At 37.3% G+C, this 13,777-nt stretch overlaps 2 non-coding genes across 2 annotated transcripts; both read left to right on the top strand.

Moving 5' to 3' along the window:
* The first annotated feature begins 10,165 nt into the window (after positions 1 to 10,165).
* LOC121211584 (small nucleolar RNA R71) lies at positions 10,166 to 10,272 on the top strand. The gene has a single exon (XR_005906805.1). It is a non-coding gene; the product is annotated as a small nucleolar RNA R71 (small nucleolar RNA).
* Positions 10,273 to 12,819: 2,547 nt separating this feature from the next.
* On the top strand, positions 12,820 to 12,926 carry LOC121211788 (small nucleolar RNA R71). Its single transcript, XR_005907006.1, has one exon. It is a non-coding gene; the product is annotated as a small nucleolar RNA R71 (small nucleolar RNA).
* Positions 12,927 to 13,777: the final 851 nt, after the last annotated feature.

Genomic DNA, 13,777 nt, shown 5'->3' with positions numbered 1-13,777 from the left:
ACGCATCCCTACTTGGGTTGGGTTGCGTATTGATGCAAGAAGGTCGAGTGGTGGCCTATGCGTCGAGACAATTAAAGCCACATGAGAAAAATTATCCGACCCATGATCTTGAACTAGCTGCCATCGTATTTGCTTTAAAAATATGGCGACATCACTTATTTGGTGAAAAGTGTCATGTATTTTCGGATCACAAAAGTCTCAAATATTTGATGACTCAAAGAGACTTAAATCTGCGACAAAGACGTTGGCTTGAGTTGTTGAAAGATTACGAGCTTGTCATTGATTACCACCCGGGAAAGGCTAATGTGGTTGCGGACGCCTTAAGCCGGAAATCATTGTTTGCTTTACGAGCGATGAATGTGCACTTGTCTGTTCTACCCGACAATGTGTTAGTAGCTGAATTAAAAGCCAAACCATTATTGATTCATCAAATTCGTGAAGCCCAGAAAGTTGATGATGAATTGGTTGCAAAACGGCTAGGTGTGTTCCGAACAAGGAATCGGAGTTTCAAATTGATGGTGATGATTGTTTGAGGGTCAGAAGTCGTTTGTGTGTTCCAAGGAATTCAGAACTCATTTCGATGATTCTGAACGAAGCCCATTGTAGCCGAATGTCAATTCACCCGGGGAGTACGAAAATGTACAACGATTTGAAACATTGGTTTTGGTGGCATGGTATGAAACGAGACATCTCCGACTTTGTTTCGAGATGTTTAATATGTCAACAAGTGAAAGCGGAACATCAAGTTCCTTCAGGATTACTTCAGCCGATCATGATACATGAGTGGAAATGGGATCGAGTCACAATGGACTTTGTGTCCGGACTGCCATTGTCAGCAAGTAAGAAAGATGCGATTTGGGTTGTTGTCGATAGACTGACTAAGTCGGCTCACTTTATCCCCGTGCGTACGGATTTTTCATTGGATAAACTAGCTGAATTGTACGTTTCTCAGATTGTGAGATTACACGGGGTACCTATTTCTATCGTGTCGGATAGAGATCCGAGATTCACCTCACGATTTTGGAAGAAATTGCAAGAAGCTTTGGGTACCAAGCTGCATTTTAGCACTGCTTTTCACCCCCAAATCGATGGTCAATCCGAGCGGATAATTCAGATACTTGAGGATATGTTGAGATGTTGCATCCTCGAGTTCAGTAGTTCATGGGAACGGTATTTACCTTTGATTGAATTCGCTTACAACAATAGTTTTCAATCAAGTATTAAGATGGCACCTTACGAGGCTTTGTACAGTAGTAAATGCCGTACACCATTGTTTTGGACCGAGCTCGGTGAAAGTAAAATTTTCAGAGTTGATTTGATTAAAGATGCCGAACAGAAAGTAAAGGTAATCCGTGAAAGTCTGAAGGCAGCCACAGATCGTCAAAAATCGTATGCGGATTTGAAATGAAAAGACATTGAATATCAGGTGGGAGATAAAGTGTTTCTTAAAGTTTCGCCTTGGAAAAAGGTACTCAGATTTGGCCGTAAGGGCAAGTTGAGCCCGAGATTCATTGGGCCGTACGAAATCTCCGAACGAGTTGGTCCGGTTGCGTATAGATTGATTTTGCCCCCTAAACTTGAAAAGATTCACAATGTCTTTCATGTTTCGATGCTTCGACGCTATAGATCTGATCCATCGCACATAATTAGCCCATCAGAGGTTGAAATTCAAGCCGATATGAGTTATGAAGAAGAACCGATGCGTATCCTAGCTCGTGAAGTGAAGGAGTTGTGAAAGAAAAGGGTTCCGCTAGTAAAGGTGTTATGGCTCAAACACGGGATCGAGGAAGCTACTTGGGAAACCGAGAGCTCGATGAAAGAATGATACCCAAACTTATTTACCGGTAAGATTTTCGGGGACGAAAATTTCTTAAGTGGGGAGAGTTGTGACAGCCCAAAATTTGACCCTAGTCGGGAAGTGGTTTCGGGACTGCTAAACCGAGTCATAAAAATAATTAACCGTCATAATTGATGCTCATTATATGTACATGTGCATGTGTGAAAATTTCGTGTTTGAATTTTGTTTAATTGTAGGTGAATTTTAGTAAATAGGACTTATGTGAGAAAATTTTGAAATGTGATAGGTCAAAGCATAAGGACCTATTAGTGCATGAAATAAAAAGGGGGGACTTGCATGTCAAATTCCCCCCTAATTAGTAGTGGCCGGCCATGACAAGCATGGTAGACCAAGTGTGATGGGCAAGACATGTCATAGACATGTTGTGTTGGTGCATCATGGGTGGAAACAATAAAATAAGGAGCATGGGCATAAAATAATGAAAAGGAATATGATGAAAGCAAAAAAAAAAAAGTGTGTGGTTGTTTCCCCCCCCCATTGCCGTGAGTTAAAGAAAAGAAAAGAAAAATTTTGTTCATCCTTTTTCATCTTCTTTTGGCCGAAAATTCTAAGGAAGGAGGAAGGAGTTCTTGCTTCATGTTTGGTTTGGAAGAGGATTAGGAGGAGGTTTGGCCATACTTGTATCTAGATCAAGCTCAAGAGCAAAGGGGAACTAAATCCGATAAAGGGAAGGAAAAAGTGGTCGAATAGCTATCGGAATCGTTCGACAACATCCGAGGTAAGTTCTTGAGTAAAAGAGCTTAAATTATGATTTGATTAGATCATTTTTTAAGCAAATCAAAATCATGCTCTTTGTCTGTGGCTATTGAGCCGAAATTGCAAGAATGATAAGTGTCTTGTGTTCGAGTTTTGCTAACGAAAATGAAATACGAATGTGCCATGATTTATTGTTAAATGTGCATGGTTATTTGAATGATGTCCGGGCTAAGTCCCGAAGGCTTTGTGCTAAGTGACCATATCCGGACTAAGATCCGAAGGCATTTGTGCGAGATACTAATTTCGGGCTAAGCCCGAAGGCATTTGTGCTAGTTACTAAATCCGGGTTAAGTCCCGAAGGCATTTGTGCGAGTTACTATAACCGGGCTATGTCCCGAAGGCATTTGAACGAGTAGCTATATCCGGTTAAATTCCGAAGGTACGTGATTTGGGAATGAATGATCTTGCTGTAAAAATTTCAGTTAATACGCTTGAAACATCCCAACATTGAGGTATGTTTCGTATGTGCTTTGAATTAGTTGAGCCCTTACAAATAAGTATTCACTCAGTTGATAAATGAGCTATCGGCCTTTGGCTAAGTTGATCTTTTTGTATGAATAAAAGGGTTGGTAATGTGAAGTAAGTATGATATTGAAAAATTGTGCATATGAAATTATCCGTTTAGCTACATGAATGCTATACTTTTGTTGTGCTGGAATCCCTTGCTCAAAACTTACTAAGCATAAATTGCTTACTCCGTCTCCTTGATTCTCTGTTTTATAGATTTTGGTTCTCCAGCTATCGGACTCGGGATTTTGAAGTTGAAGTCGCCCACACTATCAAAGCCCCCCCTTTTGGTACAATTTTGGTTGAACTTCGAAATGGCATGTATAGGACTACCCTTTTTGTTGGGGGTCATGGACCCTTTGGACTTGTATAATTTTGGATAGCCATGCGAAAATGGCTTATATATGTTTGAGTATAATGTTATAATCATTTGGTATGGATATGGTTATTGAGAGGTGTGGATATGCTTAACAAGGATTGGCCATGGGAATGGTTAATCACTATCATAAATTGTGCTATTTATGCTAAAAGGGCTAGTTGAATCATGGAAACTATGAAATAGGTAAAGTCTACCTTAAAGGCAGATGCTGACAGTAGCAGTGATGTATATTTGGAAAATCACTAAAAATAGTAGGAATGGAATTAAATAGTGAATAAATTATGTAAACTAACCTTGATGAATCTATTTTCATAGGAAAGTAACAAAACGATCATATGGACAGTATTTTAAGAGATATTCAGGTTCTCGTAAGACAGGGCCAGAACGGTTTCTGGATTCCCTGTTTCGACTTTAGAAATTCATTATAAATTAACCAGAGATAATTAGGAGTCATTCCATATATGTATAGATTCCTCTCTGAGTCTAGTTTCTATAGAAACAAACGACATCAGTATTGAAGCCCTGTACAGGGAGATATCCAAGTCGTAATGCGCAAAGGCAGTGTAGTCGATCCCTGTAACATGGGAGACTTTGACTAATAAAATGTACTAATTGTCCCAACCAAAAATTCTAGAAAAAAATATGTAGATGGGCATATGAGTCTAGTTTCAGGGAAAATTTACGGAACTGGATTCTGAGTTTCTGCACTCAAGATATGATTTTTTTTTAGCAACTAGTTCGCAGATTGGCAGTGTCTGGGAAATTTTTTTATAAGTGGTTTAAAGTCTGTTAACACCTCGTGTTCGACTCCGGTGACGGTCTCGGGTTCGGGGTGTTACATGTACTGCTTCGTTCGCTTCTCCCACGCCTGTGTGTATATGTCCACGCCCATGTTGTTTTGTTAGTCTTGACCACGGGTAGTGAGCACGGGCGTGTCGCACGCTCGTGTTGTTTTCTCAGTTTCAACCATGGTATCTAGACACGGGCGTGTCACACGCTCGTGTTTTTTTGTCAGATTCACCCACGGCCATGTCGCACGGCCGTGGCAACTTATCGACTCCCGTGTTGGGGAAAAACTTTTCCCTGTTTTCACACAGCCGTGTTGCCTTATGTGGCATGGGCAAGGCCTAAGGCACGCCCGTGGGCCCGGCCGTATGGTTCTGGAAAACCTATGTTCAATGTCTCGGTTAGTGGACTTAAATGTTAAAAACTAAAATTTAAAGAAGTTAACACCATTAGTGCTCGGGTTGCCGCCCGAGAAGCACTTATTTATAGTCTAAGCTCGACTTACCTCTCTGTTGCATGGTCATGGCAGTGCGAGGAGTTTACACTCCTCGTTCTTGTTATCAATTTTATCAAAATAAGGTTTTAGACGAGTACTATTTACTTTGAACGTACCAAATTTGGGATGAATTATCTCGATTGTGCAGTATGGGAAAATGCGGAGTACCGTAAGAGGGATTGCTCCGTTAGGTTCAGGAGTGGCAATACGAGGGTCTGCTGCATCTAGTAGTACTTTTTCTACAACCTTAATTTGATTTAGTGAAATATTGAGCTCGTCATGGCGTGGTTTTGGTTTATCGTGTGTCCTTGGTTTATGTGTTCACCATTCATCTAGTTCCTCAATTTGTAGCCTTCGTTCTTCATAGATGGGTTCTTTGTTGTTACTTGAACAAGGCTCATGTGTGCTCTTCGAACGTGTTTCCTGTAAAGAAGGTTGCACCACATGGTCAGTATTAATAGGATTACGAGCTTGAAGAGTAACTCAGTCATCACTCACACGAAGTGTGAGTTCACTTGTACCAACATCAATAACGGTTCTAGTAGTTGCTAAAAAGGGCCTTCATAGAATTAGAGGTGCGTCACTACCCTCTTCTATGTCTAGAAAAACAAAATCGATTGGGAATATAAATTCATCAATTTTTACAAGTACATCTTCAATGATACCTCTAGGAAATCTGATAGTTTTATCGGCTAACTGAATACTCATCCTAGTTTGTTTGGGTTTCCCAAGACCTAGTTGTTTAAACATTTTGTAGGGCATGACATTAATACTATCCCTAAATCAACTAAAGCATTTTTAACATTTAAGCTACCAATTAAACAAGGAATCGTAAAACTCCCTAGATCTTTCAATTTGTTGGCAAGCTTGTTTTGTAGAATGGCTGAGCAAACTGCATTTAACTCCACATGTGACGCCTCATCCAACTTCCGTTTATTTGCTAAAAGCTCCTTTAAGAATTTGACTGTGTTTGGTATCTGCAAAAGAGCAAATAGTTTATCTATGCATCTTTCCTTGTCGCATTAGGGTATGGCACTCATGGTTTGTACTCTTGACTTACCAGTTTCTGCTCACTGTGGTCTGCCTCACCTTTACCTTTACTTAGCACAATTCCTTGCTTAGGTTATGGTTCAGGTTCAAATAACCCTTCCTCGTCTTGGATGGTAATTGCGTTGAGTTGTACCCTTAGGTTAGATTCAATGTTACTCGGCAGGCTACCTTGTGGTCATTCAGAAATCAATTTGGCGAGTTGGCCTATTTGAGTTTCGAGCCCTTGGATCGATGCTTGTTGATTATTAAGTGTTGTTTCGGTATTTTGAAAGTGAGTTTCTGACACCGAGATAAACTTTGTTAGCATCTCCTCAAGGTTCGGCTTCTTTCCTGTTGGTAAGGTGGTTGTTGGAAGCCTGAAGGTAGTGGTGGTCTCTAATTCCATTGGCCTTGTAACACCCCTTACCCATACCCGAGGCCGGGATAAGGTACGAGGTGTTACTGGACAAACATACAAATATTAAACTAAAATACGGGCCATAAAATTTCATTCATATTTCAAAACGTTCATTCACTTACACATAGTCCCTTATTTGAGTCTACAAAGCCCAAAACATACTTTAGAAAGGGTTCGGGACTAAATTGAGAACTTAAGAAAATATTGGAAATTTCATGCTTTAAGGCTCCACACGCTTGTGTCCCAAAGTCGTGCTCCATACACGGCTGAGACACATGGTCGTGTCTCTACCTGTGTGGAATATACCTAGGCTATTTTCCAAGTTTTGGTCAACCTTAATCTCTTACACATTTATACAAAATCAAAAGCATATAACATGGTATTCATTTAATGATTAAATATTCTCAATTAAACCACAAACATAGCATTTGTATGTCATCATACATGTGTCTCTCATACTCATTTTACCTTATTTATTATAGTACCACTTATACATTTATACCAAGATTATCATCTTACAAAATATCTTCAGCTTAATCATCAAGCATTCATATTTAAAACTAGATCATATCTTTATAAAATACCACAATTCAGATACGCAAAATAACATATTTTCCTGAAACATTTCAATTCAACTCCATACCCAACAAGCATTACATTGAGACTAGTCATATATATATACATGTCATGATACATATCATTCTCTTTCTGTTTTCTTATAAACCCATATCATTTATTTCATTATATCAATATTTCATATACCATAGTTTCCATGTATTCCACATATATTTATTTTCCTCCTCCTCCTCTCCATTCCACATCCTTAATGTATATAGCATTCTTGTAAGTACGATTTCACAATTTACTAATAAATGCTCACATCAAACTATCCACACGAGTCATAGTCACTTAATTATTTATAATTCGAGCTACGGAGCCCCAAATTAAGATCTGTAAATTTCCCCTAAAACTAGACTCATATGTATTTCCACCATAAAATTTTCATAATTTTTGGTTTAGCCAATTAGTACAGTTTATTCATTAAAATCTCCCCTATTTCACTTTCTGACAGTTCTGACCTCTCTTCACTAAAAATTAATTATCTCATAGTACAGAACTCGGATAATGTTCTTGTTGATTTATCTTGAAAATAGACTCATTAGGGATTTTAAAAATATAAGTTTAAGACTATAATTATTTTTATCCAAAATTTTGTGATTTTCCAAAGTCAGAACAGGGTATCACGTAATCATTCTAAACCGGTCTCACAAAAACATAAATATCTCAAAATATAGAACACCTTTTCTTGCTATGCTTCTTTTATATGAGAATAGACTCATTAAGATTTAATTTGATATCTCATTCAGTCTCTGATTTAATTTATACTATTTTTGGTGATTTTTCAAAATCACATTATTGCTACTGTCTAAAACAGTTTTATTGCTAATTCACTCTTTCACACTTTCTTTGTATTAACCTCATTTTAACATACATATAACAAATCATTTTCACCACATTTCATACATCACAAGTATAGGCCCGTGATCACAAGGTCACCATAAAATCATCCTCATGTATAACTTACTTGTTTATAACCTTACCACATCCTGGTCCCTTAATGAACACATCATTCTCATAATCAAGTTCCTGCACTTATTCATCACAAAACTCACAAAGCAATACATAGAGAGTCTCCCGTTGAACACTTTGGATCAATCCTCGATACTTGGTGGTTTCAGCACATAGCTCCACCCATCATATAGTTCGACTCTCTTGTACACATGGTGAACATTCGGTACCACCCATGTGACCTAGCCAATTTATCTCGTAGCTCTCTTGTCTACATGGTGTCCTTCACCTGGAACCACGCATGCGACCTAGCTACATATATCCCGTAACTCTCTTATCTACATGGTGTACACATAGTATCACCCATGCGACCTAGCTACATCATAATGTCTTGTAGCTCTCTTGTACACATGATGTGCACTCAGCACCATACATGTGACCTAGCTACATACTATTGTATCATCCAATCTTTCCGAAGGTTCAACCGGGATTTCTCATTGATGTATTACTTACATATAAACTTACATCTCATTTAATATCAAGGCAATAACATTAAATTACACATTGCCTTATTAAAAATCATATGAACTTACAATTTCCCATAATATCCATAATCATAGAAATCACATTTATGTATGATAATTCAATGCACTTCATGTACCATAGACATATTTTTAAATCAATTCATAAACTTGGCACCATAATCATTTAATTTAATATAATTCAATTAATTCACTAAATTTAACTTTCAAATATAAATTACAACATTATTGCTGTATTATTATCATACCAACTTACACACTTTCAACACCTCGGAATTCATAATGAATATATCAATTTTACATTGAAACATGCATAAATTAATGCTTATTATACATATGAACTTACCTCGATACTAAAACGACCATTTTACCAACTTTCCCAATTTTCGATTTTCTCTCATTCTAGGTTCAAATCTCATTTTTCGGGATCTAAAACATCATATTTTACTTATTTAATTAATGTACTATTCAAAAAAGTCCTTAACTCAAACTTTTGAAAAATTACAATTTTGCCCCTAAACTTTTACATATTTACACTTTTGCCACTAGGCTCGGGAATTAAACTTCATCCCTTTTCTTATGTTTTATGACATGCTGATCACTTTTCCCTTCTATGGCAACATCAAATTCTCACTCTAACATATACTTATGACTATTAGGTATTTTTACCGATTAAGCCCTTTTACTCGTTTTCACTCAAAACCGAGTAGCACAAGTTGTCTAACAGAATTTAAAACCTCATATTCTATTATAAAACAAAAAATAAACACATTTCACCTATGGGTATTTTTCCAAATATGAACCCTAGCTTAAATTATTGCTAGAATAAGCTTAATCAAATTACCGAGATTCCAAAAACGTAAAGAACTTGAAAAAGGGGGTTATAACGGACTTACTATTGAGCTTGGAAAGCTTGAAAACCCTAGCCATGGCTTCCCCCATGCTAATTTCGGCCTCCATGAGAAAGATGAGTCAATTTTGGCTTTATTTTCCCTTTTTATTTCTTTTAATTACCAAATGACCAAAATGCCCTTCCTTACTAAACTTTCAAAAATTCCATCTATATCCAATTTTTTTCCATCACTTAGAAATTGGTCAAATTTCTATTTAAGACCTCCTAATTAATATTTCAAAGAAATTTCATACTAGAAACTTCTAGAATGCAAGTTTTGCAACTTATTCAATTTAGTCCCTAACTTTAAATTGAGCACATTATGCATAGAATTTCTTCACGAAATTTTCACACAATATGCAATCATATCATAGACCTCAAAATAATCATAAAATAATTATTTCTATCTCGAATTTTGTGGTCCCGAAACCTTTGTTCCAACTAGACCCAATTTTGGGCTATTACAGGCCTCCCCATGAGAAATTTGGGTGGTTCCTCCATCCTGCATTGTAAGTGTTACTATAAGGATTATTTTGAGGTCGAGGATTATTACCCATATAATTTAATTACTCGTTTTCCATGATGTGGCCATAAGGTGGGTATTCTGAATTGCTCATCCCTCCTCCACTCGCATTGCATTGCATTACTGAATGAACTTGTGAAGAACCAAGAAAACCATCAATTTTTCTATTCAAAAGTTCTACCTGATTAGAGAGTATGGTGATCGAATCGACGTTAAAAATGTCAGCTGCTTTCGTTGGATTTGTCCTCATGACTTGCCACTAATAATTATTCAGTGACATCTCTTCTATAAATTCATAAGCATCCTCAGGTGTCTTATTATTGATAGTCCCACCAGCGGCTGCGTCAACCATCTGTCTAGTTGAAGGATTCAGGCCATTGTGAAAAGTTTGAACCTGTAGCCAGGGTGCTAAACCATGGTGAGGGCACCTTCTCAAAAGATCCTTGTATCCCTCCCATGCATCGTAGAGTGTTTCTAGATCCATCTACACAAAATAAGAGATATCATTCCTTAATTTAGCCGTTTTAGCCGACAGAAAATATTTTAGTAAAAACTTTTCGGTCATTTGTTCCCAAGTAGTGATTGACCCTCGTGGTAACGAGTTCAACCACTGTTTAGCCTTATTCCTTAATGAAAATGGAAATAATCGAAGACTAATGGCATCATCAGAGACGCCATTGATTTTAATTGTGTCGTAGAGTTCCAGAAAATTCGCCAAGTGAGTGTTTGGATCCTCATCCTACAAACCATCAAACTGAACAAATTGCTGTATCATTTGAATCGTGTTAGGTTTCAGTTCAAAATTATTTGTAGCAATAGCAGGCCTAACTATACTTGTCTCAGTTCCTGTTAAATTTGGTTTAGCATAATCATACATAGTGTGTGGAGCATGATTCTGATTTACTGGATCAGCAGCAATCGCAGAAGGTAACGGATTTTCCTGATTTTCAGCCATCTCCTCGGTTGTGGTTTGAATATCGTCCTCTTGCTCTTCCTCTGTGTATCTTAAGCTTCGCCTTATTTCTCTTCAGTTTCTGCGAGCTGTGTGACCGATCTCACGATCAAAAAGTAAAGGTCTCGATGGGTTTTTTCTAGTCATACACTATAAAAAAAAACCTGTCAGAAGCGAATAAAAGAGAAAATTAGAAAATAAAATAAAAATTTAAATTGCAAATAAAGTAAAATGGCTAACGTAATAAAAATCGAGTGTTCCTAATATCTTAGTTCCCCGACAACGGCACCAAAAACTTCATATGCTCGTCGCGATAAGTTTTAAAAATTTATAATTAACCTTTCTTGAAACTAACTATTATCCCGATGAAGGCAAGTGTACCTATCGAACAGTAGTATAGCTTTAGCAAGACCAGATTGTCGAACCCAAAGGAACCAAGAGTACTAGTAATTACTTTCTTTTTATTATCTAGCCTAAAAATTAAGGGATTTGTTTATCTAAACTAATTAACTAAGCTAAGGGTGCACAGAGAGGAAATTGGGGAAAAAATTTTGGGAAAACTCGATTGATTAAGACAATACCCAAGGAAAAATCCACCTAGACTTCACTTGTTATTTGACTCTGAATCAGACGATTTTTTCATTTGACTTGATCCGTAGAAATCCATAAGATATATTATTATCTCTCTCGAGACTAATAACGTCTAACCCTAGGTTGATTAATTGAAATCTCTTTCTAATTAACACCTTAGTATTGCATTAACTCGATCTATGGACTCCCTTATTAGGTTTCACCCTAATCTGGCAAAATCTTGTCACCCTATCTCTAGGCGTGCAATCAACTTCGCTTAATTACGACAAATTTACTCTTAAACAGGGACTTTTTCTCCTCTGAATAAGCGCATTAACTTGAATCAATATCCTGGAATATTAAAACAAGAATTAAGAACACATGATTAAGAACAAGTCAAATATTTATCATACAATTCAGATAATAATAACAAGATCCATCTTAGGTTTCATTCCCCTTAGGTATTTAGGGGGTTTAGTTCATAATTATGAAAGAAAACATCTCAAAAGAATAAAGATAACAAAACATAAAGAAAACCCAAAACTCGTGAAGAAAATTGAAGGGAGATCTTTAGTCTTGACGATGAATCCGGCTTCTGAAATGGATCAATCGGCTTTCTTTGAGTAATTCCTTGCCTCCTACTCTGTGTGTCCTCTAGGTGCCTCCTCAGGTGTTTAAATAGGCTTTAGAATGCCTAAAAGCTCTCAAGAGTGGCCTTTTCTGAATAGAAGTAAACTTGGGCTCGACAGGGACACGCCCGTGTGACACGCCCATGTGCGATTTCTTCAATCCATGTTCAAGGCTGTTACATAGGCACAGGCGTGTGGTCTACCGTGTAAGTCGTGCTTCGATTTGCCAAATGGACACGGCTGTGTGGCTTACCCATGTGAGGAAGTCGAGGCTGTGTTGATTTCCCATATTGGTCTATTTTCTCCGTTTTCAGCCCATTTCTCGCTCTTTTTACTCTCATATGCTCACCTAAGTATAAAACATGAAATTAAAGGATTAGGAGCATCGAATTCACCAAATCTAAGGATAATTCATCCAAAAATATGCTAAACATAAGGTAAAAATATGTATAAATTATGGTTTATCAGGATGGTTCCTCCAACCTGCATTGTAAGTATTACTATAGGGATTATTCTGAGGTCTAGAATTATTACCCATATAGTTGACTTGTTCGTTTGTTGTGCTAGGATCGTAGGCTAGGCATTCTGGATTATTCCTCCCTCCTCCACTTGTATCGCACTACAGCAACGGATGTACCTGTGTAGAACCATACAAACCATTAATTTTCTTACTTAAAAGTTCTACCTGGTTTGCTAATATGGTGACCGCGTCTACGTTAAAAACACCAGTTATTTTTGTTGGCTTTGTTCTCATGACTTGCCACTAATAATTATTCAGTGACATCTCCTCTATAAACTCATAAGCCTCCTTAGGTGTTTTATTATTCAGAGTCCCATAGCAGATGCATCGATGAATTGCCTACTTGAGGGGTTCAAACCATTGTAAAAAGTCTGAACCTGTAGCCATAGAGGTAACCCATGGTGAGGGAACCTTCTCAATAAGTCCTTATATCTTCCCCATGCATCATATAATGTTTTCAAATCCATCTGTACGAAGGAAGAGATATCATTCCTTAGCTTGGTTGTCTTAACTGGTGGAAAATACTTTAACAAAAATTTCTAGGTCATTTGCTCCCATGTAGTGATAGAACCTCGTGGTAGGGAGTTCAACCACTGTTTAGCCTTATTCCTTAATAAGAATGGAAACAACCGAAGGCGAATGGCATTATCAAAAATGCCATTAACTTTAAAAGTGTCGCAGAATTCTAAGATATTAGCCAAATGAGTATTTGGGTCTTTGTCTTACAAACCATCAAACTGAACAAACTGTTGAATCATTTGAATAGTGTTAGGTTTCAATTCAAAATTTTTGCAGCAACAGCAGGTCAAACAATACTCGATTCAGCTCCAATTAAGTTGGGCTTGGCATAATCGTACATAGTACGAGGAGCAGGATTCAGATTTACAGGATTTTCAGCAACCACAAGAGGTAACTGCTTATTTTGATTTTCTGCCATCTGTCAGCAATAATGTCCTCTTGCTCTTCTAGTGTACTCTATCGACTCTGCCTTGCTTCTCTACGGTTTTTTCGAGTTGTACTTTCGATCTCACTGTCGAATACTAGAGGTCCTGATGGGTTTCTTCTAGTTATAAACTAAAGAAACCTGCCAGAAGCAAATAAAAGAAAAGTTAGTAAATTAAAATAAAAACAATAAAAAAATGGCTAAAGTAATAAAAATTAAGTGTTCCTAATATTTTAGTCCCCGACAAAGGCGCCAAAAACTTGATGACATCACGAACTAACTAAGATACGACAAAGGAAAGTGCACCCATCGAATTTTAGTATAGCTATAATGAGTCAGGAATATCGTATCCACGAAGACTAAAAGTACTAGTAGTTACTATCTTTTTATTATTTAGCCGAATAAATT

The sequence above is a fragment of the Gossypium hirsutum genome, chromosome A12, assembly GCF_007990345.1.
Source record: "Gossypium hirsutum isolate 1008001.06 chromosome A12, Gossypium_hirsutum_v2.1, whole genome shotgun sequence".
In the NCBI taxonomy this organism is placed as follows: domain Eukaryota; kingdom Viridiplantae; phylum Streptophyta; class Magnoliopsida; order Malvales; family Malvaceae; genus Gossypium; species Gossypium hirsutum.
Note: the sequence above shows the minus strand (reverse complement) of the source record. Positions and strands in the feature narration are given on the sequence as shown.